General features: G+C 39.4%; 1 long non-coding RNA gene across 2 annotated transcripts in view; it reads right to left on the bottom strand.

The window, feature by feature from the left end:
- Positions 1–25,916, bottom strand: part of LOC105998175 — a 44,191-nt gene that overhangs the window by 6,380 nt on the left and 11,895 nt on the right. For both annotated transcript variants that reach the window (XR_001175674.1, XR_001175675.1), the window contains exon 2: positions 8,352–8,409. This is a non-coding gene — a long non-coding RNA (uncharacterized LOC105998175). The remainder of the gene's footprint in view (positions 1–8,351; positions 8,410–25,916) is intronic.

Below are 25,916 nucleotides of genomic sequence, written 5' to 3'. Positions count from 1 at the left end.
AGCCTGAACTCTGGGCCTGGGCGCTGTCCCTCAGCTCTTCAGCTCAAGGCTAGCACTCTACCACTTGAGCCACAGCGCCACTTCCGGCTTTTTTCTTTTTCCTTATGTGATGCTGAGGAATCAAACCCAGGGCCTCACGCATTCAAGGCAAGTGCTCTACCACTGAGCCACCTTCCCAGCCCTGGTATTTTTCTTTTAAAGTTAAATTTTTATAAATGGTAAATCCTTAGCCTTAACCGTTAATAAATATTCCAAATTAAGAGGCTCTTTTAGTTAGAAATTTTAGGATTAGTGTATTAATGAAGTAAAACTTAGCTGAAGAAATTGCTTAAGATCTTTACTTAGTCTTATTTTTTTTTAAAGCCAAAAAAGAAAATGACTTGATGAAAGGCCAACATTTTAACAGTGAAAGTATCCACATTACTAATAATAACATTGCTTATTGACTTCAGGAGGCTACTTATTTCACAGAATCAGTGAAGATTTTTTATAGTTAATATCAGACAAAAATAAAGAAAATAATTAGGAGAGCGGTTGGGATCCACCTGTCATGTCTGTGTTAAAGCACAATACCAAAATCTCCTCACAGACCATGGAATGATTCTTTAAATTCAAGTTGATGGAGCTGTAAGAAATAAATGTGAAGCTTAAATGCTGGCACAAAAAACTTGGGTTTGGGCACAGCTCTGTGCACTACTGGCTTACTGCTGGTATTAAATAGGATCATGACAGTACTATCTCATACAGCCATTTCAAGAATAACTGTGATCATGTTTGAAACACACTTCATAAATTTAGATAATCTCATCCTTCTATGAAGGACAAGGGATAGTAATTCACATAAGAAAGTAGAAAAAAATAAAATTAGAAGCATTGAGCACTATGCCAAGAATTTCATATACACTGACCTATTCTCTCTTTATGACAAATAGTAGAAACTGTTACTATCCTCATTTTATACATGAGAAAACTGAGGCACAAAGATTCAGAGCAATTCAAAGAATTCAAAAGAATTCAATGAATTCTACCTGAGTCTAGAACCTCAATACTTTTATATTAAGTGTGCTATGGAAAAAAATATTCAACTTTATTAGTAAACAAAGATGTAACAAACAATGAAAACACTTAGAAGTGAGAATGCATAGGAATGACAAATATCAAGTTGTCTCTGGAGAGAAAAGAGAAAATACATTAATACTTTTACAAAGTGAACAAAATATGGAAATTTGTTCAGATTTGATAGGAACCGTGCATTATATATTTTTCTTAAGCATACTTTTCTGTATGCTTAAAATAATTCAGACTAAAATACAAAAAAGTGACCTAATATCCTATCTCATTAACATAAAAATCAAATAAATTAGAAAATAACCCTGGTGACGGTTTAGAGAAGTTGGCATCTTCAATTCTTCTGGTGATATAAATTGGTTCAACTCTTGGAAGCAATTTGAAAATATGTGCCATTTAAATCCATAAAGGTGATTATACATTTTATTTCAGTAATTTTCCTTTGGGGATATTATCCTGAAGAAAAAATATCAAAAACTATCAAAAATATCACAGAAACATAAGCACTGAAAAACTGTACTCTAATATGCATGCTGAAGAAAACTGTAACTCTGATTACTTGCAATCATTAAATTATAATAAACAATCCTAACTTCACAGAGAAGTAGTGATTTCCAGCCTTGAATATTTTTTGAGGGCTATACTGCAACTTCACTAATGGTCCAGATGTAAATATTATTTGAAATAAATCAAGATGAGAAACTTCATGTTCCCTAAGATTAATCCGTGAGAAGGAAGCATTGAAAATGTCAGGAGAAACGCTCCGTGGTGATAAGTACATAATTTATCTGCCATGTTGTTTCCATAATGTAAAATTATTGCACTGTACAAAACAACTTTTGGAAATAGTGAGACACATCTCAAGATAAACTAGAATTGAAGAGAGATGAGGAATTCTAAGTGGTTGTAGCAATGCAAAACTCAGTGTAGGAAGTCAGAGGCAAAGGAAGGGAGAGCCATTAGGAATGTTTTGTGAAGAGAGGCCAGGAGCGGATTTAAAAGACTGGCAAGGCAGGATAAAAGCAGGAGACTATGGCTGGGAAGGTGGCTCAGTGGAAGAGTGCTTGCCTCTCATTCATGAGGCCCTGGGTTCGATTCCTCAGCACCACATAAGCAGAAAAAGCCAGAAGTGGCGCTGTGGCTCAAGTGGTAGAGCGCTAACCTTGAACTGAAGAGCTGAGCGACAGCACCCAGGCTCAGAGTTCAGACCCCACAACTGACAAAAAAAAATAAAAAAAAAGCAGGACACTAGGAGAGAGGCTAGGAAAAGAGAACACATAAGCTACAAAATGGAAAAACATTCAATGCTATCAGGAAATAGCACTCCGGTCATATTTTATTTTCATTTTTTGACTTCTGGTTTTCTCACAAAATGTGATTGTTAATGTTTTCATCGTTGCATTAATTTCACAAAACAATGACTTGTAGAATCAGAGTAACATAATCATGAGTGGTGTTTCTGGCTTCAATTTTTTTTTTCATCTAAAAATAATCGCAATGACTACATCTTGGGAAAACAAAGCCATTACCTATTCTTGTGCTCCAGCTATCTTGGTAATCACTTACTGGAAAATAGATCTTGAGTGAAATAACTGCATGTTTTTAGAACACTTGCTTGTCACTCTTACCTTAACCAAGTTGACTAATGAAATAAATTTAGTAATCATTCAGTCTGCAAGCATTCTTGAACATGGCTTAGAAAAAATAATGTTTAATAACCTTAGAAGGCTATCTATGCTCCCCTAGGGACTCAGCCCTGCTCTCCTGGAAGTGCAGGCAGTTCCTTTGAGTATACTTTCTAGTCCAGAAACGCTGGTGGCTGGTGGAGGTGGGGGAAATAGCCAAGGGCCCCAGGGAAGCCTCCAGCATGGTATGCTCCATTGCTCCCACATATGCCAGCTGCTCTTTACCCAGCTTGCCCGGTTAAGATAAGTACTTCTTTGAATAATATATGAATGAACAAGGTGAATGATGTTACTCATCAAATGATTCCTCTGTGCTAGGACTTTACATCACTCACGTTGTCAGAAGAATCCTGCTCTGTAACTCAAATGGCAGAGTACACAGGTTCATCAACTGACTCCAGTTTTTTAATCCCTTAAGATCAGTGCAAAGTGACCCCTCTTTGAACAACTACTTAAAGATCATGTAAGCCAGGCGCCGGTGGCTCATGCCTGAAATCCTAGCTACTCAGGAGGCTGAGATCTGAGAATCGCAGTTCAAAGCCAGCCCGGGCAGGAAACGCCATAAGACTCTTATCTCCAATAAGCACTGAGAAAGTGGAGCTGTGGCTCAAGTGGTAGAGTGCTCGCCTTGAGCTGAAGAGCTCAGTGACAGCGCCCAGGTCCAGTTTCAAGCCCCACAACTGACAAAAAAAAAAAGATAACTTTTTTTTTAAAAAGACCAGTGCAAAGTACAAGTTGGCCATCCCATCTCACATGCTGGTGAGAAATCGTCTACTTCTCCCTTGTCTCCACATTTCTGTATTGCTTCATCTTCTGTTTCTTCTGCACAGGTCAGTCAGATGCTCCACGTGGCCTTCACCTCCCCGTGCTTTCTCACTGGTGGCATCACCTTCTGATATGACCTTACATTGCGTCACCCCAGTTCGTTCAGTCCCCAAAGGATCACCCACAGATGACTGCTTGTGTAATGAGCAAATATTTAATTTAGGGGAAAAGCGAAGAAAAGGTCCACTCTGATGCCATGTAATAAGACAACTGAATATTGGATACAAAGACTGTTGTCCCAATAGCGCCCTAGTCTCTTGACTACTTTGGTGACCATCTTCATTTCTTCCAAAGGTGCTCAAATCTCTCTTCACTCCCTCCCTCCCTCCCTCCTCCCTTCCTATTTTTCCCCTGTGCTGAGAATTGTGTTTGTTACATCCCTAGACCCATATTTTTTTTCCTAGATAAGTTACATACAAGCCTGGCACCAGTGTCTCACGCCTGTAATCCTAGCTACTTAGGAAGCTGAGATCTGAGCATCATGGTTCAAACCCAGCCCAGGCAGGAAAGTCCATGAGACTCTCATCTCCAATAAACCACTAGAAAACAGGAAGTGGCATTGTAGCTCTTGTGGTAGAGTGCTTGCCTTGAGCTGAAGAGCTGAGGGACAGCACCCAAGCCCAGAGTTCAAGCCCCACAACCAACAACAACAACAAAAAGTTACATGCATACTCAGCCTTAGGGATTTTTCTCTGCTTCTTCTTCTTCTTTTTTTTCCTGTAGATAAGTCTTCTTAAATTGCCAGGCTACTCTGGAATCAACTGGGCTCAAGCATTCCTATCATCTCAGCTTCCTAAGTCACTAGAACTACTGTCCCATGCTACCGTGTTGGCTCAAAAACTCTCATTTTATTCAGAATAAACTCATCATCTAAACTTTTGAGTACCAAAAATCAGAACACTGTAGTCCGTAATAGTTTAAATACCATTTTGTTCCACTACTATGTTATTATCTACATTTTACACAAGACCAAACAAGTTTGAAGAAAGTATAGGAAAAAAAACAGAGCCTGAATTAAAACCTTGGCTTGCCTAACTCAAAATTGAGACTCTTTCCATTATACCAGGATGAGCACGTAAGAGTCAATACTTCCCAAATGCTTACACTATGCCTGGCTCTAAGAGCTTTAGAACATGAACTCATTAAAGCCTCACATTAGGAAACATTCCTTTTATATGTAAAGGTATGGTAACTTGCTCAGGGCCACAAAGCTAACAGTGATACGATCAGAATTAGAACCAGATAGTCAGTTTCTAGGTTTCTCATCAATAACTGTTCATGATGAGAATTGTGGCTGTTCTATGTCAGCCTCAAGCCTCAGCTCCCCTCAGTTCTGTGCACAGCTGCAAAGGGGAGCAGCTATAGATGACAATACAGTCTGTGCCTTGGATATAAACCCAGTATAGTTTCAGAACAAAATTGCTAAAAGCTCCCAAATGCAGGGCCCTGCTGGAGTCTGGTATGACACAGTAGATAAATGAAGGGACATGTTGAATTACCAACTTTATAATGGCTCCCTTCAAAAACAATGATGAAATTAGGTCTTTCCTTATTTAAAGAACTCCCAATTCCTTTGGTCAGTCAGTCATCCAAGGCCAACTGTCTTTGTGTATCCATTGTTTGGCATTGGGCAAAGATGAATCTTTCAGATCCAGGCTTCCTCTGGAGTAGTCGTAAAGCATACAATCTGGAACATGCTATAATGGAAACCCCTCATAAGACAGATACATTTGGTGATATTGAGACTCTAGTCATATTTTAAATCAGTAAATGGAATAAATGTTTGAAAATCACTCTTTTGGGCAAAGAAAAATGGCTTTCTCTCCTATGGCTGGCAAAGAGCAATGTGGAGCTGGCAGAGGCAGTGGACACAGGAACTGGACAAGCAAAGCCTGGCAACACCTGGCAGGGACTCTGCAAGGAGCACTCAGACATCTGATGACCTAAAAAGTTCCCATCCGGAGAGACTCCCATCCCTATTCTGAATGTGCCAAGGAGAAGCATCCTGACAGAAGTGTGGAACTCTACCCAGTGAGGGACATAAAAGGCAAGTAAAAGGGAAAATTCTTGGGAAGTGTGATTTCCAGTTCTGATCTACAGAGGGGGGTGCTGTAGGTAATAGATTTCCTGGCCCAATTAGGGAGAGAGAGAGAGGAAAAAACCCGACTAGCATGAAGAAGGGCTTTAAATTAGGTCACCATTGCTTGATGCAACTCTTCCTTGAGGAAATAGAAATCGCTTGGATTTCCTTTCAACTCCAAGTTCTGATCTAAGGTTTGATTTCCTGAGTGAACACAACCCATGGGGGCAAAATACCCTGCACAGATAACAGCAATACTCAAGCAGGAGCATCTCTTGTTTAAAGTTAATAATTGGACATCCTTATATACAGCTGGATAGCAAACCTGAATGACATCAGCAGTTTCCAAACTATATGCCTAGGGCCTCATGTATATTCACTGCATGTTTAAAACTCCATGGGATGGCCCTGGGAATTTGACTTAGAGACAGAGTGCTTGCCTAGCATGCATGAAGCCCTGGGTTTGATTCCTCAGTACCACATAAACGAAAAAGCAGGAAGTGGCACTGTGGCTCAAATGGTACAGTGCTTGTCTTGAGTACAGACAGGCTCAAGGACAATGTGCAGGTCCTGAGTTCAAGCCCCAGAACTAAAAAAAAAAAGGGAAAAAAACATGGGAAACTGTATATATTTTAATATTTGGTTTATATGTTGAATTCTGCAATCCAATTTCACTTAGGGGGAAAAAAAAAGAAAAGCAGAGAGCTCCTCTACAAACAGTGAAACCCCTGAGACTTTGGTCCATGTCTCTACTCATAAAAGGCGGAGGTTAGATAATTCATTAAAATGGTAGACATAAATGTTTAAGGGGGGGTGCATTTTGGGAAGTCCTAGGGATGGAACTTGGTGCTTCACACTTGTTAGACTGGTACTCCACCACTTAAGCCACTTCTCCATTCTGGCTTTTTGCTGGTTATATTAGAAATGGAGACATAGATTTTTCTGCCTGGACTGGCTTCAAATTGTAATTCTTTAGATCTCTGCCTCCTGAGCAGCTAGAATTATAGGTATGGGCCACTGGGTGCCTGGCTAATGGCAGAAATAAATCCTAAACATAGGGCACTTCTCCCAGCCTTGTGCAGATCTTCCCTGCCTGTCCATGCTCCACTGTGATTGTGGAGAGCTTGGTATTTACTCAGGCCAAATGAAAATATTGAGTGGCCAACCACAATTATTTATAAGACTGCATGCTATGGGGCTGGGAAGGTGGCTCAGTGGTAGAACGCTTGCCTTGCATGCATGAGGCCCTGGGTTCAATTCCTCAGCACCACATAAGCAAAAAGAAAAAAGCCAGAAGTGGCACTGTGACTCAAGTGGTAGAGCGCTAGCCTTGAGCTGAAAAGCTGAGGGACAGCACCCAGGCCCAGAGTTCAGGCCCCATGACCAGACCCAAAAAAAAAAAGAAGACCGCATGCTATATATTCTAATCTGATCCACACACTATCTGCTAAGTTGATCTGAAGAAGTATATCTCTTCAGCCCTGTACTTGATTCTTGCAAAATGTAAAATTATCTCAAAGTTGTGAGATCCTCAAAGAGTTATAGGTAATAAAACAGCCCTCCCCTGAATTCAAGTCCAGGCTCTTGTTCATTATATTATGTCCTATTTGAGCCAAATAGAAAGAATACACAATTTCTGTATAGACAGTGATGTCATATAATAGAACTGCTTCCCAAATTGACAGATAAGAGATAAAAGACAAAGATTAGATTCAAACCTAATGATGAGCCTGTGACCTCTGAGGAGCTTTAAACTTATTACAGGAGGACTCATAGTCCAGCAAACATGCTTATATGCACCCTGAATCATAAGATGGCTCTCACTGATACTTACACTCTGTCCTCAATGGCATATAAATATGTTTTTTTGAGTAAGTACAATTTTTATTTTTATTTTTGTTTTTTGTTTTTGTCAGTTATGGGGCTTGAACTCTGGGCCTGGGCACTGTCCCTCAGCTCTTCAGCTCAAGGCAAGTGTTCTACTGCTTCAGCCACAGCACCACTTCCCAGTTTTAATTTTTAAAAAAAGCATTGCAGAATTCATGGTGTTATGCTTTTGTCCTTATAATTTTTCTCAGTGGAGCTGGGTAAAATGTTTCTTGGGTTAAAGGTGAGTTCAGAATTGGAAACTGGGGGAGCAATCTGTTCAAAGCTAAAACAAAGAACACGAGAATATGAAGATAGAAATATAATGATCATCTTTTCCCTGAGCTTCTATTTTTAAATTGTATATCTAAATTATTGCCCTTTTCGATGTTACATGGCTGCTAATTATCTGGCTTTATTATATGTGGTCAGATCGTTGATTCTCAGAAAAACTACCCTGGAGCCTAGCCCTACATTCCTCTAAGATAATATCATCGGCAAGAGTCAGGTTTCTTGCCAGGAGAGCTAATGTGCAGATGTAAACAAACTGCAAGTAAAACTATGAGATGTTAAAAGAGCTTTCAGACTTGGACAGGACATTAATAACCAACAGTGTCATTGCTATGAAGCATCTCTTTAAAAAAATACAGTATCTGGTCAAACTGACTTACAGAATTGGAACAGTCAACGGGACATTAGGGATGTAAGCAATACCATCTAGGAACACAGGGGTAATGGAGAGGCTCCCTATGTGCTAGGGACTCAAGAGGAACAGCTGTTCCTTTCTCTCAAAACAAACTGTCCTCCCATGCTTCTCGCTTGCTTACCAGTTCCAATCTGCTTTTGAGGACTGAGCCAGGCACTGTCAACGGCGATTAGCGAAACCTGAAAAACAAAATTCAACTTGAAAGGCCCTATTTTATCTTTCTCCCATCTCTGGCAACCTTCCTTTCTAGACCCACCCACTTACCCACCTTTCCTTCCATTTGATTCTTTGTTAGATGAAATCTGGGGACAATAGAAAAACAACAGGGAAACAAACTGCACATTTCCTCCTGGAAATATTACCTATTTTTAAATAAGAATAGCTCAGAGTCTGTAAATATATTTTTATTAGAAATTTTTCCCCTCCCTTCCACACATATTGGTCACTCCATGAATAAAATACTTTTTCCCAAGGCAAAATTCCATGTATCTCCTCAGTATACTACTAAAGGACTTCATGAAATCCCAGCTAATCCAGGTTTTACTTCTGGAGACAGACATTTACAGCCTTATTCCTATATTTATCTCATGACGTAAACTCATAGTTCTGTGTAGATGTGGGGTTTGGAGTAAACCATACAGAAGAAAGAGTTATGCGACATTTAATTCAGTGTAGTAAAGCTTTAAATGTGTTTGGCAAAATGGTTACATTTTGGCCTTCCCACATCTGGCTGCAACTCTTATCTCACAGACACCTAAAATTCTAATTGATTATAGTAACTGTGGCAACTGTTTAAATTTTCCCTTGTCTAGTTGACTGAACTTAATATTTGTACAGACACCCTTAAGTAGTCTTGAAATTTACTGTATACTCTGTCTGTGAACAGGATGGTTATAAAAATAAAGAGATGGGCATCCTCTAGATGAAAAACCTCACAAACATATCAAAGAAGATTAATCAAAGGAATACAGTTAAATGACTTTACTCATTACATGTGGCTATTATAAATAGTCAAAATAAAAATGTTTAAACTTTAGAAAAATTTCCCAATGCCAGGTAATGAAAAACTACTGGGTTTTCAACAAGATTAAAAAAATACATGACAATATATATGCACCATATGCAAACTGTAACACAAAATCTAACTGTAAGAGCTAAAACTGTAAAACAAAGGATAATATGGGCATAAATATGACCTCAGCTTAAGCAGCTGTTTCTTGAATATGACACCAAAAGCAAAAATAATAAAGAAAAACTCAATTGCTGTTGGCAAAGATTAAACATTTTTCAGGAAAAGAGGAAACTCTTGCAAATTATGAGATAAGGGATTTGTAGATAATCCAATTTAAAAATGATCTGTATACACATTGTTTTAAAGAAAATTTGCACATGGGAGATAAACATATAAAAAGATACTCAACTTATTTGTCTCTTGACTGCAAATCAAAGCCATAGTGAGATAGCACTTTCACCCAGTAGAATGGTCATTTTAAAAAACACACAATAAAAAAATCATTATTGAGAACATAGAAAAATTAGAAGACTCATACATTTCCTAGGAGGGATGCACAAAGGTACATCACTGTGGAAGACACTCTGGCAGTTCCACAAAATTTTAACATAAAAGCACCCTTTTGCCCAGCAATTCTATTCTTAGATAGTCACTCAAGAGAAATTAAGACACATGTGCACAGTAACATTTACACAAATATGCAGATCAGTGTTGTTCATAATAACAAAAGAATTAAAATAGCATAAAAATCCATTAACTCATGATGGAGAAACAAATGTGGTATATTCACACAAGAATATATTATTCAGCAATAAAAAGGGACAAGTGTTACATAGATAATGCATGCTACAACATAGGTTAACTATAAAAACCTTATACTAGGTGAAATAAGTCAGACACAAAATAGTACATATTTAATTATTCTGCTAAGTGACATGTATCTAGGCAAATGCATGGGAAGGATGAGCTGGTGATTGCCAAAGCTGAGGCGTGAGGAGACAGGAAGTAATGGAGAATGAGTGTGGGGTTTCCTTCCGGGATGATGAAAATGGTCTGGAAATAGGTAGTGGCACAGGTTGCACAGTTCTGAACACACAAAACCCACGGAAATGTGCATTTAAGAGAGGAAACTTTATACTATGTGTATTTTCTCTTAAAATGTTTACAAAAGCAACATTGCATGTTAAAATGGGAACCATCTGATACAATAAAAGATTGCTTTAGGAAGAAGGAATAGGATTTCTAAAAGTTAAAAGGAAATATAAGCAAAATTGGAAAGGGCTGAGAATCAAGTCAGTGAACTTGAAGACAATAAAAGTTTTAGAATTCTAAGAAAACATAAAAGGATGAATAAGATGGAAAGAAACATAATGCATTAAGACTATATCTAGGATATCCAATAAGAAGTGTTCTTAATTTAAAAAAATATTATTGTTATCATTAAGATGGTGCACACTTTCATTCTATTCTTTTTTTCAATGTGTTTCATCTTTTTATAAAGATAATGTAGTAGTATATATACTGTCTTTCTGTGCCTAGTATATTTTACTTTGGGTAATGTCTTCCAGGTTCATCCATATTGTAGCTAATGATAGAATTTCCTTCTTTTTAAAGCTTTATACCTTGCATCATGTACACATATTATGTTTTCTCCATTTATGCATTCTTCAACTCATTCATTCACTGACAGACATTTAGGTTGGTTATTGTGAATAATGCTTTAGTAAACATAAGAGGGGCACATATCTTGTCAACAAGTAGATTTAAGTTATTTTGGACATAAATACAGAAGAAGGATTGCTGGATCACTTGGTAATTTGATTTTTTAGTTTACTTGATAACATCCAGTCTGTTTTCCACAATGACTGCACTACATTTATACCCCATACCAACAGGCTTGCCTCTACCCCCCATCCTCACCAACATTTGTTATCATTACCTTTTCTATAATGAAGTGTGAAGTGATTGATATCTCAATCTGGTATTAATTTGTATTTATCTGATGATTAGGGATGTTGAGCATTTCTTTCATGTATCTGTTGGAACTTGAGAAATGTCAGCTTGAAATGTGTTGCTTGGAGAACTGTGTTTTACTGCAGTAGAGCAATGAGCCATAGTCCTAGAAATATCATTATGAGGAACATGGCATTGAGCAAATCATGTAATCTCTTTGAATTGCAAGTTTCTCATTTGGTTAAAAAGAGAAGAAAGGTGGACTGGGAAGGTGGCTAAGTGATAGAGTGTTTGCCTTGCATGCATGGAGCCCTGGGTTTGAATCCTCAGCAGCACATAAGCAGAAAAAGCCAAAAGTGGCACTGTGGCTCAAGTGGTAGAGTGCTAGCCTTAAGCTGAAGAGTTTAGGGACAGTGCCCAGGCAAGACTGACAAGAAGAAGAAGAAGGAGGAGGAGGAAGAGGAGGAGGAGGTGGAGGAGGAGGAGGTGGAGGAGGAGGAGGAAGAAGAGGAGGAGGAAGAGGAGGAGGAGGAGGAAGAGGAAGAAGAAGAGGAGGAGGAGGAAGAAGAGGAAGAAGAAGAAAAGAAAAGCTTAAATTAGATAAGCACAAGCTACAGACCAAAAAAAGGTAGGCAAACAAAAATTTCACGGGGAATGGGGCAGGATGGTAAGGGAGTGGGGAGTACAAGCAATCCTACCACTGTCTGTAATGATTACCCCTCATAGCATACCACATGGCATAGTTAGGAAGTGTTTTGGAAGGTAATATGGAGACCAAATCATTTCAGAGCAGAGCAGTAACCTCTGAGTTCACTCCCATGAATGCATTTACCACAGATATACTGATGGTTGTCAGCCTGTATCTCTGGTCTTCACCTTCTTCTATTCGGCTATGTGCCAAGGTTCACTTGAAATGCAACATGTGCAAAAATGAACTGGTCATATTCATTGGTGACCCTGATTATCTTCTGCATTTTCTATCTTGATTAGTGGAACCAAAATATTCGCTTTGTGTCAAGCCTAAGATCTAGGAGATCTAGATGATTTTACCATGCCCACACCTATAATCCATCACCAAATCCTTCCATTATTGTCCATTAAATACACAGTGTAGTCAACCTCTTCCTCTCTACCAGTGGACACTGTCTTTACTTAGAGTCCAAACACTCCTTGCTTAGATTATTATAACAATGTTTGAATCAATCTCATTGACTCTGATTGTACTTTTATTCTTAAAATCAAATTATTCCCCTGCTAAAAGATTCCTTTGGCTCCAGTTGATTATACCACAAAATCTAATTTACTTAGAATGGCCCCCAAGAATCCATCATAATCTGCAGAACAAAGAAAATTCTAAGATATTTACTAAGGAGTTCCCTATGGAGGAAGTATGGTCGAGGAGAAGCAGAACCTGAGCTGTGAATAAATCCCAACAAAGTGCCTCTCAACCCATGGATAATACTGGAACTGGACTTGTCAGCACATTGGTCCACGCCAGACCCAGTTTACTAGTGTTTGTATAATTTACCAATGAAGCTCTGGATAAATATATGTCTGAAAAGAAGCATGTCTGTGAGTAACACTACAATCTGAGGTAGAAGTGGACAACACATCAGAAATTTCACCAAACACGCATCTACCTCTATGTCCTTCTCTGAGCTCCTTCACCCCTTGTATTTATTTGATCATAACCCTTCACCACACTTTATTACCTCCTTTCCTCTCTGCATCTCCCTATTGAACTTCACTCTGTAACAAATGTTGCAATCGTATACATCATTGTATCCCTAATTCTTCTAAGATAACAAGTCATTAGATAACCCATCAAATGAACTGGTAAGTAAATGAGTCTCTGGTCCTCCTCTTTGGTCTCTGGTACAATTAAACCAAATGACTTCATTTTCCTGAATTTATCAAGATTTTCTTTGAAACCTGTGTTTTATGTTTGCTCTTCCTTTGGCCTCAAATGTTTCTGTGTGATATCATCTAATAGACGCCTGCTTCTCTTTCAAGAGTCAGCTCAATCATCACATTTGGAAAGTTTTCCCCATGACACAGCCCAAATCCTCATTCCTTAGACTCCATAAGATTTATTTTATAGCAAGTATCATACTTTAAAAAAAAATTTACTTGTCTGGACTCTTTCATGGGGTGTGAGACCTAAGACTTACCCATTTGTGTTCTTTAGTACCTAAATTGGCTTGGTATACAAGAAAGGAAGGAAAGAAGGAAGGGAGAGAGGGAGGAAGGGAGGAAGGGAAGAAGAGAGAGAAAGAAAAGGAAGGGAGGGAGGGAGGAAAGAAAGAAAGAGGAGAGGAGAAGAGGAAGAGGGAGAGGGAGGGGGAGGAAGAGAAAGGAGCAAAAGAAATGAAGAAACAGAAAAAAGGAAAAGGAGGAAAGAAAGGAAAGAAGGAAGAAAGGAAAATATATGGTTAAAGTTAGGGTTTAAAAATAATAATTAGAAACTAAAAATGGAGTTGACATAATATTAATAGGCTATATAAGAGATATGTGTCTATGGCTAACTTCACTGTAATTCCTTATTTCTGAAATTAGTTTTGTTCATGTACAAGATGAAGAGAATAATAAATAACATCAGCCTAGCCTGTCTTAATCATATGGTGTCTCGGGTTTCTTCTTACCCAGCATGAGGGTGTCATAATCAAGTGCCTCCAGGGATGAGGAAGATTGTGTCAGTGAGAGGCGCAGCTGGGAACCACAAGTCCATTGGAGAGCTGCTTAGTTTCCATTTAAATCATGTGGACACCAAACAACACAAATTTGGGCTTGATATTGCCTCTCTCTCTATACATTTCAAAGTCAAATTGTTCAAACTACAGTGGAGCTCAGTGTGAGAGACAGGTGGGTGACATTTTCATCCTTCTAAAAGATGGGTTTGTATATGTCTAATAGGTAAAATTCTTTCTGCACTGTGTGACAGATTAGTAGATCAGAAATTTCACAAACACACACACACACACACACACACACACAGATTTTCCTTGGCATGCCTCTTTCTTTCCCTCCCTCCTTTCCCTCCCTCCTTTCCTTTCCTTTCCTTTCCTTCCTTCCTTCCTTCCTTCCTTCCTTCCTTCCTTCCTTCCTTCCTTCCTTTCCTTCCTTTCTTCCCTTCTTCCTTTCTTTCTTCCCTTCCTTCCTTTTCGTTTCTGTTTATGTCTTTCTTAAAAATAATGTCTCTTTATAAAGTCTTTACAAAACATAGAAAAGAAAAATATAGGAACTAATCACAAAGAATTTTATCTCCTCTCCCTACACCCCCCCCCCCGCAAACAAGTAAACTCTGTGAGCATTTTGATTTATGAATCAGATACCAGACAGGACTGTGGAATTGATATTCATCCTCAGAGCTAAGTAATTATCAGAGGTAAGGCAGGAAAATAACTTGCATCCATCAGCTGAGTTCCTATAAGAATTTGGGATAAGACAGAGCTAATAAAAGCAATATTAAATGACTTCTCAAACGCCTGACTAAAACCAGAAGTCCAGAGCAGAAAGCCTAGTGAGGAGGAGTTTACCGCTGTGCTATTGTTAAAAGGAACTTGGTTCTGAGTCCACAACAAAACTATTGTGTAAATGACATTTGCTTTGAGAAATGAATACTTGGCTGACCGTCCAGTCCATAGAGAGCTTTTGGCTGCCAGCATCTCCTCAATAATTCAACATAGAAAAAGTACCATTTTTGACCTTTAAACATTGAATAAAGTCAATGTTAAAATTAAAAGATGTAGGCTTCTGCATGTCAAAAGAAAAGACAGTAAACAGAGCTGGGTTCTTTTATTTAGCATACACTGTGCTGAGATGTTCTGACTCCTCTGTGGAATTGTTAGGGATGAAGAGAGGAGTTGAGAAACAAGGAAGGAAATGAGTTGAATACTAATTATCATGGGTTGGAATGAGAAGAAATCCAATGTGTTCATGATTAATAATCATCTGACCTAATGCTAATATTGTCAAGAAGGCTTATAGATTTCAAAGTATCTGTGATTGTTCTGTCATGGAATTTTTACACTTGCAATTTTTGTTTTTCCCTTCTTTCCTCCATTCCTCTTTCCCTCCCTCCCTTTCTCTTCCTCTTTTCCTTCTTTCTTTCCTTCTATCTTCTTCCCCTTATTTCCTCCTTTCCTTTTCCTTTCTCGCTCCCTCTTTACCTTCCTGCCTTTCTTCCCTTCCTTTTCCCTCCATTTCCCCCTCCCTCCATACCTTCTTCCCTCAATTAAGTTTTCTTTTTTCCCTCCTTCCCCGCCTCTCCTCTCTTCCTTCCTTTCCTTCCTCCCTCATTCTTTCCTGCCTTTCTTCATTCCTTTCTTCTTTTTTAAAAATTTATTTATTTTTAGCTTGGTGCTTACACCTGTAATCCTAGCAAGTTAGGAGGCTGAGATCTGAGAATGGCAGTTTGAAGCCAGCCCAGATAAAACAGCCCAGGAACAGCACCCAGGCCCTAAGTTTAAGCCCCAGAACCAGCACTAAAAAAAATTTTTTTTTTGAAACAGGGTCCTACTATGCAGCTTTGGATGGCCTCAGACTATCAACTTTCCTACCTTCGTCTTCACATTATAGGTGTGAATCACTGTGCCTGGTCAATATTGGTTTTTCATTGTTTTTAAATTTTTTGTGTGCCAGTCCTGAGACTTGAACTAAAGGTCTGGGTTCTATTCCTGAGCTTTTTTTTGCTCAAGGCTAGCCTTCTACCACTCGAACCACAGTTCCACTTTGGCCTTTTGGTGACTAGTGGATATAAGTCTTTTATAGACTTTCCCTCCCCAGCTTGCTAGCTTCTAATAATGATCCTCAGGTCTCAGCCTTTTGATCACCTAAGATTACAGAAGTGAGCTACCATATTAGCCTGGCTACTACTATTATATTAATTGTACTTTCTATCTATGAAAATTTTCTCTGTGCTATCGGTATATTTGGGGATAGAGTTTTAAGAATATCTCAGACAGATTTTTTAAAATATATTTTTAAATACATATTTGCTTTACTTTAGTTATAATTTTACTATAATTATTTCTTAGCACAATATTTCTTATTACAGGTCATTCCATTGTCCACAAGTCATTACAGTATTGCACTTAAATAACCACATACTATTGTGACGTGTTCTAACCTATATTAGTATTCATTTCAACATGATTGCTCTTATAAAAAAATCAAGGGGAAAAATAGAATATATTAGCTCTAGAAGGTTGTAGATCTTTTTTTAAAAACAGCTAATTCTTTCAAGCTAATTATCATAAAATAATTTAACCAAATAAGGTACACACCTGAACTTCCTGAACTTCAGCAGGGAGACTAAGACAGGAGATTTGTAAACTTTAGGATGAATTGTGCTACATCCTATCACTCTGTCTTAGAAAAAAATTAAATACATGTTTACTAGTTCATAGGTTATTTATTTACTTATTTATTTTTTGTCAGTCATGGGGCTTGAACTCTGGGCTTGAGTGCTGGCCCTGTACTCTTCAGCTCAAGGCAAGTGCTCTATAGCTTTATCCACTGCACCACTTCTGGTTTTCTGGTGGTTTATTAGAGATAAGAGTCTCATGGACGTTCCTGCCTGGGCTGGCTTTAAACCGCAATCCTCAGATCTCAGCCTCCTGAGTAGCTAGGATTATAGGCATGAGCCACCAGTGCCCGGCTCATAGGTTTATTTTTTTATTACTTTACTTTTTACCATCTATGGTTTTTGTATTCTATGAATTTCATTGGGAATAAAGAAACAGGTGGGTAAGATGTTAGTTTTCCTATAAGACTATAAAGATAGCCAGGCACTGGTGGCTCATGCCTATAATCCTAGCTACTCAGGAGGTTGAGATCTGAAGATCATGGTTCAAAGCCAGCTCTGGCAGGAAAGTCCATGAAACTCTTATCTCCAATGAATTACTCAAAAAAAGCCAGAAGTGGTGGTGTGGCTCAAGTGGTAGAGTGTTAGCCTTGAGCACAAAGAGGTCAGGGACAGCACCCAGGCCTTAAATTCTAGCCCTAAGACCAGTACGACCCACCAACAAATTGATCATAAAGAATCATTTCTGGAAGGGGAGGGAAACTGGGTTTTGAGCTCAGGGATTTTTGCTTATTAGGAGGTATTCTACTGATTAAGCTATGTCTCTGGCCCTTTTTGCTTTTTTATTATAAGGCTCCACTTTTTTTTTTTGGCTAAGCAGTTCTTTTTATTTATAATGTTGATCCTGGCAGTGCACATTTTTCACTAGCACAACTTGTCAAAGGCCTAAACCCATCAGAAAAAATAAAGATTGAATATTGTTTCCTGTTAAATATCCAGGTTGTGAATTACAGATCAGTCTCTTTCTTGCAGACACTACGCAGATGGGAAGATCTGGGCAGAAGCATTTACTTAAGTAATGTTCCTATGTCACCAAGACATCCCTTTCTATCTAACTGCATTTTACACCACTCTTTCTTTTGGCCAATAGAGAGGCAAAAATAGAGTGAGGAGGGAGGAAACATTGCCATCTTATCAAATATCTAATGACCTTAATCATAATCACATTAAGCGTTACTAAGAATTAAACATTGAATATATTCAGGGCACTGGTCTCAGTGCTTTGGTTACTTTATCACATTTTATTATTTCACCCTTGCAATAACCCCCATGAAAAAGGTACAACAAGTTGTCATTATCAGAACATAGTTCTATAGTTTCTCCTCCTCCTCCTCTCTTCCTTTCTTCTCCTATACTGTCTTGGGGCTTGAACTCAGGGCCTGGGTGCTGCTGTTCCTTAACTGTTTGTAGGGTTCCATTTTTGCCCAGGCCAGCCTGGGCTGGACCTATTTATACTTCCCACCATAGCTGGGATTACAGATGCATACCAGTTTTTCAGTTGAGATAGGTTCTTGGAAACTTTTTGCTTGGATGTCCCTGGCACTATGATCCTCCATACCTTTACTTTCTAAGTAGCTCATTAAAAAATGTTTTAAATACAAAATAGGTCACCATGAATTAAAGAAACAAATGATTTGGTGCCCAAGTACTACCCAGGACATTAGTGTGTCTGTCATCACTATGTTATTCACATTTCCTTAGTTTGTGCTTCAAGTACAGTTAAGAGACGTTTCAATCAATTTATATCCTAAAAGTTCAAAACAGAATAAAAATCTATGTGTGTATGTCTCTATCACATACACACTTTCAACTTGCTCGAAAGTTTTATTGTTGAATAAAAGTACTTAGTACTAAAATGTTATTTTTAGAGTTCACAGCTCTAAGATAGAAATGTATTTAGAGCTTGGATATGATAGTTTATGTCTTTCTTAAAGTTTCAGAATAAGCAATAATAACCATGTGAAGACAAGGATACCAGAACAAACCAAAGAGGGAGACAAGGCATGTTTTTGAAAGAGTCTTAGTTTTCAGGTGGCATAAACATGAAAGAAGTTGGGGTCATGAGGTGCTACTACTAAGATAAAGTGTAATTATTCCTGAGGATGGCCAAGGTACAATCAATTGATTCCAAATTGCACCAAAGATTCCAGATAAGATTTTTCTGACACTGGGGACTGAACTCACACCACTTGAACCTCACCCTGAATTCTGCTCTTTTAGCTTGTTTGTCAGACCTGGTCTTGAGTTTTTGTCTGAGTTGGTCTTGGGCCTTGATCCTCTCCTCTCTGCCTCCTCAGTAACCGGGACTGTAGACACATACCAGCTTGCTCAGCCCCAGGCAAGATTATTTTGAGGGCTCTTATACTAATTATGGTTATAAAACTCTGACAACTACATTTTAATATAATGCTTTGTGTTTATACCACTTAAGATGGTTGCAATTTCATCAGGCTTTTCTTTTGAGGGGTGGGGGAACTTCCAAACCAGTGTCTGTGGGAGAATCTAATCTTATTTATGCCAGACTGGTAGTTTTCTTTCTCTTCTTTGAATGTTTATATGAACTGATATGAACTATAAACATTTCTATATGAAAACATTTTTGTCTTCTATTGGCTGTATTGCAAGGAGACTGAGAAGAAGTGCAGAAAGAGTAAACCACTCATCTTCCTTTTCTTTTCCCAGTTCTAACAGCCACGGTGTAAATCAGCTCAACATCATGTGGCGTGGTCTGGCAACAATCATGAATTTTGGTCAGTGTGTTTGACAGATCGAGGTCCATCAGTTTTTCCATAGTGACATAAGAAGCAAGTCACACCTCCATGTGGGATGTCTTCCAGGGCTACCGAGTTTTGTAAAGCATATAGGAAGGAGTTAATTAAAGGGTGGGATTCAAACATGATCAAGTCTGTAAACACCTGGAGCTTAATCAGCTGTTTCTCAGGGAATGGCGGCTTGTGCAGTGAGGAGGCATTTGTTTAAGTTCACGGCCTGCTCGTGTCTAGAGACTTTTCTCAAGGCTGAGCTCTCTTTTGGAGGGAGATTAGATGCAGGAACCAAAGTGTCCTACATTACTGACGTGACTTCTCATCTTTCCATACTGACTTTCCTTTCAAAACACTATGTGGAAAAATTCATGCTTAATTTTTCATAATAACATTTTCTTTTTGTTTGGTTTTTTCCAAATGATTTCATATCTGTACTGCACATCCATCCCAAATGACTTACACAGGAAGTGGGAGCTAAACAAACTCACACCCTTTTCTATGGCAGCTTATTTAGAAAAAATAGTGATTAAAAATCAAAATATAAAATCCTTTCTGCTGAGATATTTCCTGAGGTCCCATCTTTTAAAAAAAAAACTCCCACCCTGCGTTTTTACAGAGCTTCTGCTCTTTATTATATTGGTTTTCATTGTTGTGGCTTATCACGTGGGCAGGCTAAAGCTTATAGATATTTCAAAGCTTCATAGAAATTGCTTAAGGAATGAATGCCCTGCAGGAAATGAACGTTTGGCATTGTTTCTTCCTGCACAGCTCCTCCCAACAGGGCTGACCAGCTTCTTCCTGCCATGCCTTTCTGTATGCCACCACCTTCCTATGACAGGAATAAGGGTAACCTACAACCACACAATCTCACAGAACAGGCCATTATTGATGTGCAGTCCTCATGTCCTGTAAGCTGAATGTTAATAGAATTTAGAATCTTATTTTCTTTCTTCTTTCTTTCTTTTTTGTCGGTCTTGGGGTTTGAACTCTGGGCCTGGGCACTGTCCCTGTGCTCTTCAGCTCTACCACTTGAGCTACAGCGCCATTTCCGGTTTCCTAGTGGTTTATTGGAGATAAGATCTTATCTTTCCTGCCTGGGCTGGCTTTGAACCTCGATCCTCAGATCTTAGCCTCCTGGGTAGCTAGGATTACAGGCGTGAACCACCAGTGCCAGGCTTTAGAATCTTGTTTTCTTGCATTATTGTAAACAAGAAATAACTCTGACAATAGAGACTGTTACCATACCAATTCTTTCCAGTATTGTATTTTTCATGTGAAAGGAAATTTTTTTTAAAAAAAGAAAAACAACAACAAAGAATCTGTTATCTTTTCTTTTTTTTTGGGGGGGTCTGGTCATGGGGCCTGAACTCTGGGCTTGAGCACTGTCCCTCAGCTCTTCAGCTCAAGGCTAGAGCTCTACCACTTGAGCCACAGTGCCACTTCCGGCTTTTTTCTTTTTGCTTATATGGTGCTGAGGAATTGAACCCAGGGCCACATGCATACAAGGCAAGCACTCTACCACTAAGCCACCTTCCCAGCCCTCTGCTATCTTTTCTACAGAAGGGAAATTTAGTTCTATAATTTTCCTTTGGTTTTTGAGATTATAACAGAAGACAGACTGGACAGTGTAATTCAATGATACAGTATATACTGAGCAATCACCAGACCTGGGGTCCAATTCTCAGCACTTGGGGTGTGGGGGAGGGGCGGGGGGGGAAGGGAAGGAAGGAGGGAAGGAAGGAAGGCAGACCAAACAACAACATAAGAAATGGACTAATGGGACAATTATAATACAGCACTTTATTTATTTATTTTTTTTAAAGAACAAATTTCGTTTTTATTTTTGTCAGTGGTGGGGCCTGAACTCAGCCTGGGTGCTGTCCCTCAGCTCTTCACCTCAAGGCTAGTGCTCTACCATTTGAGCCACTGCGCCACTTCCGGCCTTTTCTATTTATGTGATACTGAGGAATTGAACCCAGGGCCTCATGCATGCAAGGCAAGCACTCTACCACTGAGCCACCTTCCCAGCTCTAATACAGCACTTTAAAAGACATGCATATATTTACAGCCACAATAGATCACTCTAATAATCTTAGCTATTTAGGAGGCTGAGATATGGAGGATCTAGGTTTGAAACAAGCCCAGATGGAAAAGTCCTTGAAACCCCTCTCCAAATATAACCAGCAAAAGCCAGGCTAGAGGCATAGGTCAAGTAGTAGAACACCAGCCTGACAAACAAATCAAGTGAACATGAGGCCCTGAATTAAAAAAGCAAAAAGCAAGAAAAAAAAACAGAAACATATTTAAAACAAGTTACATAAAGTCAATTAATAAACAAAAAAAACCCACTTCTTGGAATTTAGACATTATCATCATCATCATCACCATCATTACTGTTGTTGTTAAGATTTCACTATGCTGCCAACCCTGACCTCAAGTCTGTAATCCTCCTACTTCAGTTTCCCAAATACTAGGATTATGGGTATATGCTACTACACCCAATTCAGAGATTCTTTCTCCCCCCTACAGAAGTAATGCATTAAATAGTGTTCCTTTTATTGGGTCAGCCCAATAAAAATAGTTTTTTGCAATAACATTCTCATTCATAATGAAACAATTTAAAAATACAGTTGTATTGCCTTCCTCCTCTGGTAAACCTGCCACTCTTCTTGGTAGTCACAAAAGAAATACAGAGAGAGGGAGATGGACAACAGTGAAGAAATTAGAGGAACAAATGGGAGAAAGAGTTAAAAAAAAAGGGAGAAAAATGATTTGAAGACAGTTGGCAAGTGCCAGAGAAATAAAGCGGGGGGGGTGGTGGTGGAGGGGGATGCCTAAGTTGGAAAATAACAAAGCAGCTTCTTGAAAAATATAGCTAAGGAAGTGGTGCTGTAGCTCAAGTGGTAGAGCGCTCACCTTGAGCTGAAGAGCTGAGGGACAGTGCCCAGGCCCAGAGTTCAGGCCCCATGACCAAAAAAAAAAAAGAATATAGCTAAGCAGAACTAGAGTTCTGAAAATGGTGGAAATGCAAAATGCACGGGATGTGTGAGAAAGGAAGAAACATTAAGACAACCGATTTCCAGCCAGGCACCGGTGGCTCACACCTGTAATCCTAACTACTCAGGAGGCTGAGATCTGAGTTCGAAGCTAGCTTGGGCTGAAAAGTCCCTGTGAGACTCTTATTTGCATCTAACCACCAGAAAACCAGAAGTGGCACTGTGGCTCAAAGTGGCAGAAGCTAGACTTGAGCAAAGGAGCTCAGAGGCAGCGCTCTGGCTCTAAGTTCAAGCTCTATAACCTACCAAAAAAAAATTAAGAAAGACAATCCATTTCCAAAGTGGCCCACTGGGCGGGCTGGGAAGGTGGCTCAGTGGTAGAGCCTTTGCCTTGCATACATGAGGCCCTGGGTTCGATTCCTTAGCACCACATAAGCAGATTAAAAAAAAGCCGAAAGTGGAGCTGTGACTCAAGTGGTAGAGTGCTAGCCTTGAGCTGAAGAGCTGAGGGACAGCGCCCAGGCCCAGAGTTCTGGCCCCACAACCGGACCCTCCAAAGTGGGCCATTGGGTGACACTTGAAGGCCAGAGCAACTTGGTGCTCTCTAGCACAAGGGGAATGATTGGGGGGTGGGAGGTAAAGCCACAGGTCACACCAAGGCCTCTGAACACTAATGGTCCACATACTTAGAAGATGTATGTTCTAAATTTGTATATATGTTAGCAATGTTGCTGGAGTAAAATTTAAATATTTTAGACAATTTATCTTTTCTATTTTTTACCATTTTGAGTATACAATTCCATGATACAAGTATCATATCTAACTACAATAATCTTCTGTTCCTTTATACCCAAGAGAATGAATGCCTTGAAGCTCTTTGAATGTCTTGAAGCTCTCTCTCTTAATGAAATATTCCTCTGTTCCTAGTGGGACTGTCAGTGCCAAGATACCAATTCCCCTTCCACAAGAATGGGCACATCATCCGGGGCGGTCGTTTATTACTAAATGTCCATTGGAGTCAGGATTGCTTCCAGGAGCCAAGCAAGGCAAATCACAGTTAGCATTGGTAGCTGTTCTAGAACTCTGAGGGTGAAGTTACATTTTCATCTTTTCATTGAGATTGCCATACTTTACCATAGATCCAAGCTACTGGTGGATGTTTTTGCCAAAATAGAGCATTTTCCAAGAAAATTGCCTCATTAAAAAGGGAAAACAAGGAGGAAAAGTGAAAAAAATGAAAAAGAGGAAAAATTGGCATAAAACAGAGAGACACAAAGAGACAGGGGCGTGGGGAAGGGAAGACATGGTAAAAAGTCTTGTCAAACAGAAAAGGACACATAGTGTCATTTGACTCTTTGTCCAGCCATGCCTGAAGCAGACAAGATCTGTCTTTTCAGACATATTAGCCAAAGACTTACATTTTTTTCTTAAGTAAGTTTGAGAGAACTTTTTTTTCAGTTGTGTTCAAAGAAGCCTAGTGATTTGATTATTTAGCTTCATGCTCCTGTTTGAGTATTTTTGTCATTTTTTAACTTTCTAACATTTATTAAACTTAATTTGGGCATTGAGTATGTGCTTATTGAACTAAATGGCGTAGGAAGAAGAAGCATGTTCTCCTAAATGAGAGAAAGCAGTGGAAATGGGCCATTAGTCTTTGTCCTGTAAGGTAAGCAGGTGACATGATCACTAAGATCATCTCCAAGGACAGTGTTCAGGGCTAAGAGTTGAGACTTAAAGAATAGCCTTGGGCCAGGCGCTGGTGGCTCATGCCTGTAATCCTAACTACTCAGGAATCTGAGATCTGAAGATCATGGTTCAAAGCCAGCCCAGGCAGGAAAGTCCGTGAGACTCTTATCTCCAATTAACCACCAGAAAACTGGAAGTGGTACTGTAGCTAAAGTGGTAGAGTGGTTGCCTTGAGCTGAAGAATGAGAGACAATGCCCAAGCCCAGAGTTCAAGCCTCATGACCGACAAAAAAAAAAAACCTTGTATTAGGTAAAGGAGTACTTGCTTAGCAATGCACAAAATCCTGAGTTCGTAACACATACACACACTCCATCCATCCTACAATCTCCTGTACCAACAAGAGGTTCTTCCCCCACTGACTACTTTGAAACTTTGAATTTTATTCCATGAAAGAAAGCATGTATTTAGTACACCAATTATATGAAAGTATCAAATCAGATGTCTGCCCAAATTCTTTAATAGATCTGTTTAGATTTGCTACTATACTTTCAGACTCAGGGTACAGATGGCAGCAAGCTAGACCAGTGGGGAGGAAATGATACCAAACGTAGACACACCGACAGGAGGGAGCATCTGGGACTTGCTGGCATGCAAGGACAGAAATCATTAGAAAGGAAGCGCCACTAAAGCCCAGACGTTGTCCAAGCTGTGTCCTCAGTACCCACAACCACACCCAGCACATGGTAAGCCACATGAAGTTGGTCTATTTAAATTCATAGTCCAAATTAGGACTGGTCTAACAAATAACGAATGGATCTGCAGGAGGGATTTCTGAGACCCCAGCTATTGAGATAGGGTAGAAGGAAACCAAAGATCCCTCTGTAGGCTGGCTGCAGAGGGATCTTATATGCAGCCTGCATATATAATTCATAAGTAATGTTAGTACAATAGTAAAAACCTTTTTAAGTCTCTGGTTTGGTTCTCTAAAACAGGGACGAGTAAGGGGAAAGCACTGAAACCAGAGTTTTAGGCCAAAAGCCCAGTCCTGGGGTGATAGGTTAGCTCTGATCATTCACCCCAGCATGCCAAATGAAAGCAGTAATGACCATGACAAAGATCAGGAAAAGGAGATTATCTCATCCAGCATGGACACAGTATTCTTCCTTTGCTAAGCTTGCTGGCTACCATAAGGTAAACTATATTACCCTTCTCCACTAAATTGTCCCTGTCATGACCTCTGAAAAACCATGAGCCAACTGAAAACCTTCCTCCTCCAAGTGGTTCTCTCAGGCCTTTTGGTCACAGTGATGAAAAAGCAACCCCAAACAGGTCTGTGTGGACCCTGAGCCTGATGCCCCTTGGCGTCAGATACCACATGTTGACAGTCGATGTGGTTGGTACTACATGTTGGATACCACTGGAGATGGGACTGGCAACACCAGCCTTAGGAACTGGACGTTGTTACCATCACTCTTTTCTCTTTTTGGCAAAATTGGCTCCCAGGTCAAAGTCTATGTTTTTTGTTTATTTGTTTGTTTTTGCAGTTTTGGGGTTTGAACCCAATTAATAGGCTTATCATGTGCTTATTAACTAGAAATCCCATGTGTCTTTGCTTTAGTTTGCTTTTCACACAGGGACTCATGCTTTTGCCTAGACCAACTTAAGTCCATGATCCTCCTACCTCCACCTTCTGTGAAGCTGGGACAAATAGCCATATGGTCCAAGCCCCCTTTCCTTATGAGTGTACTGGAATTTGAATTCAGGGCCTCATACTTTCTATGGCAGGCACTCTACCACTTGAACCTCCCTGCCAATACTTTTTGTCTTGGCTGGTTTTGGAAATAGAGTCTTCCTTCATGCTGAGGCCAGCCTAAACTGATCCTCCCACAGTGCTTTCCTGCATGCCAG

This window comes from Dipodomys ordii, unplaced genomic scaffold (genome assembly GCF_000151885.1).
Source record: "Dipodomys ordii isolate 6190 unplaced genomic scaffold, Dord_2.0 Scaffold157, whole genome shotgun sequence".
Taxonomy (NCBI): domain Eukaryota; kingdom Metazoa; phylum Chordata; class Mammalia; order Rodentia; family Heteromyidae; genus Dipodomys; species Dipodomys ordii.
Note: the sequence above shows the minus strand (reverse complement) of the source record. Positions and strands in the feature narration are given on the sequence as shown.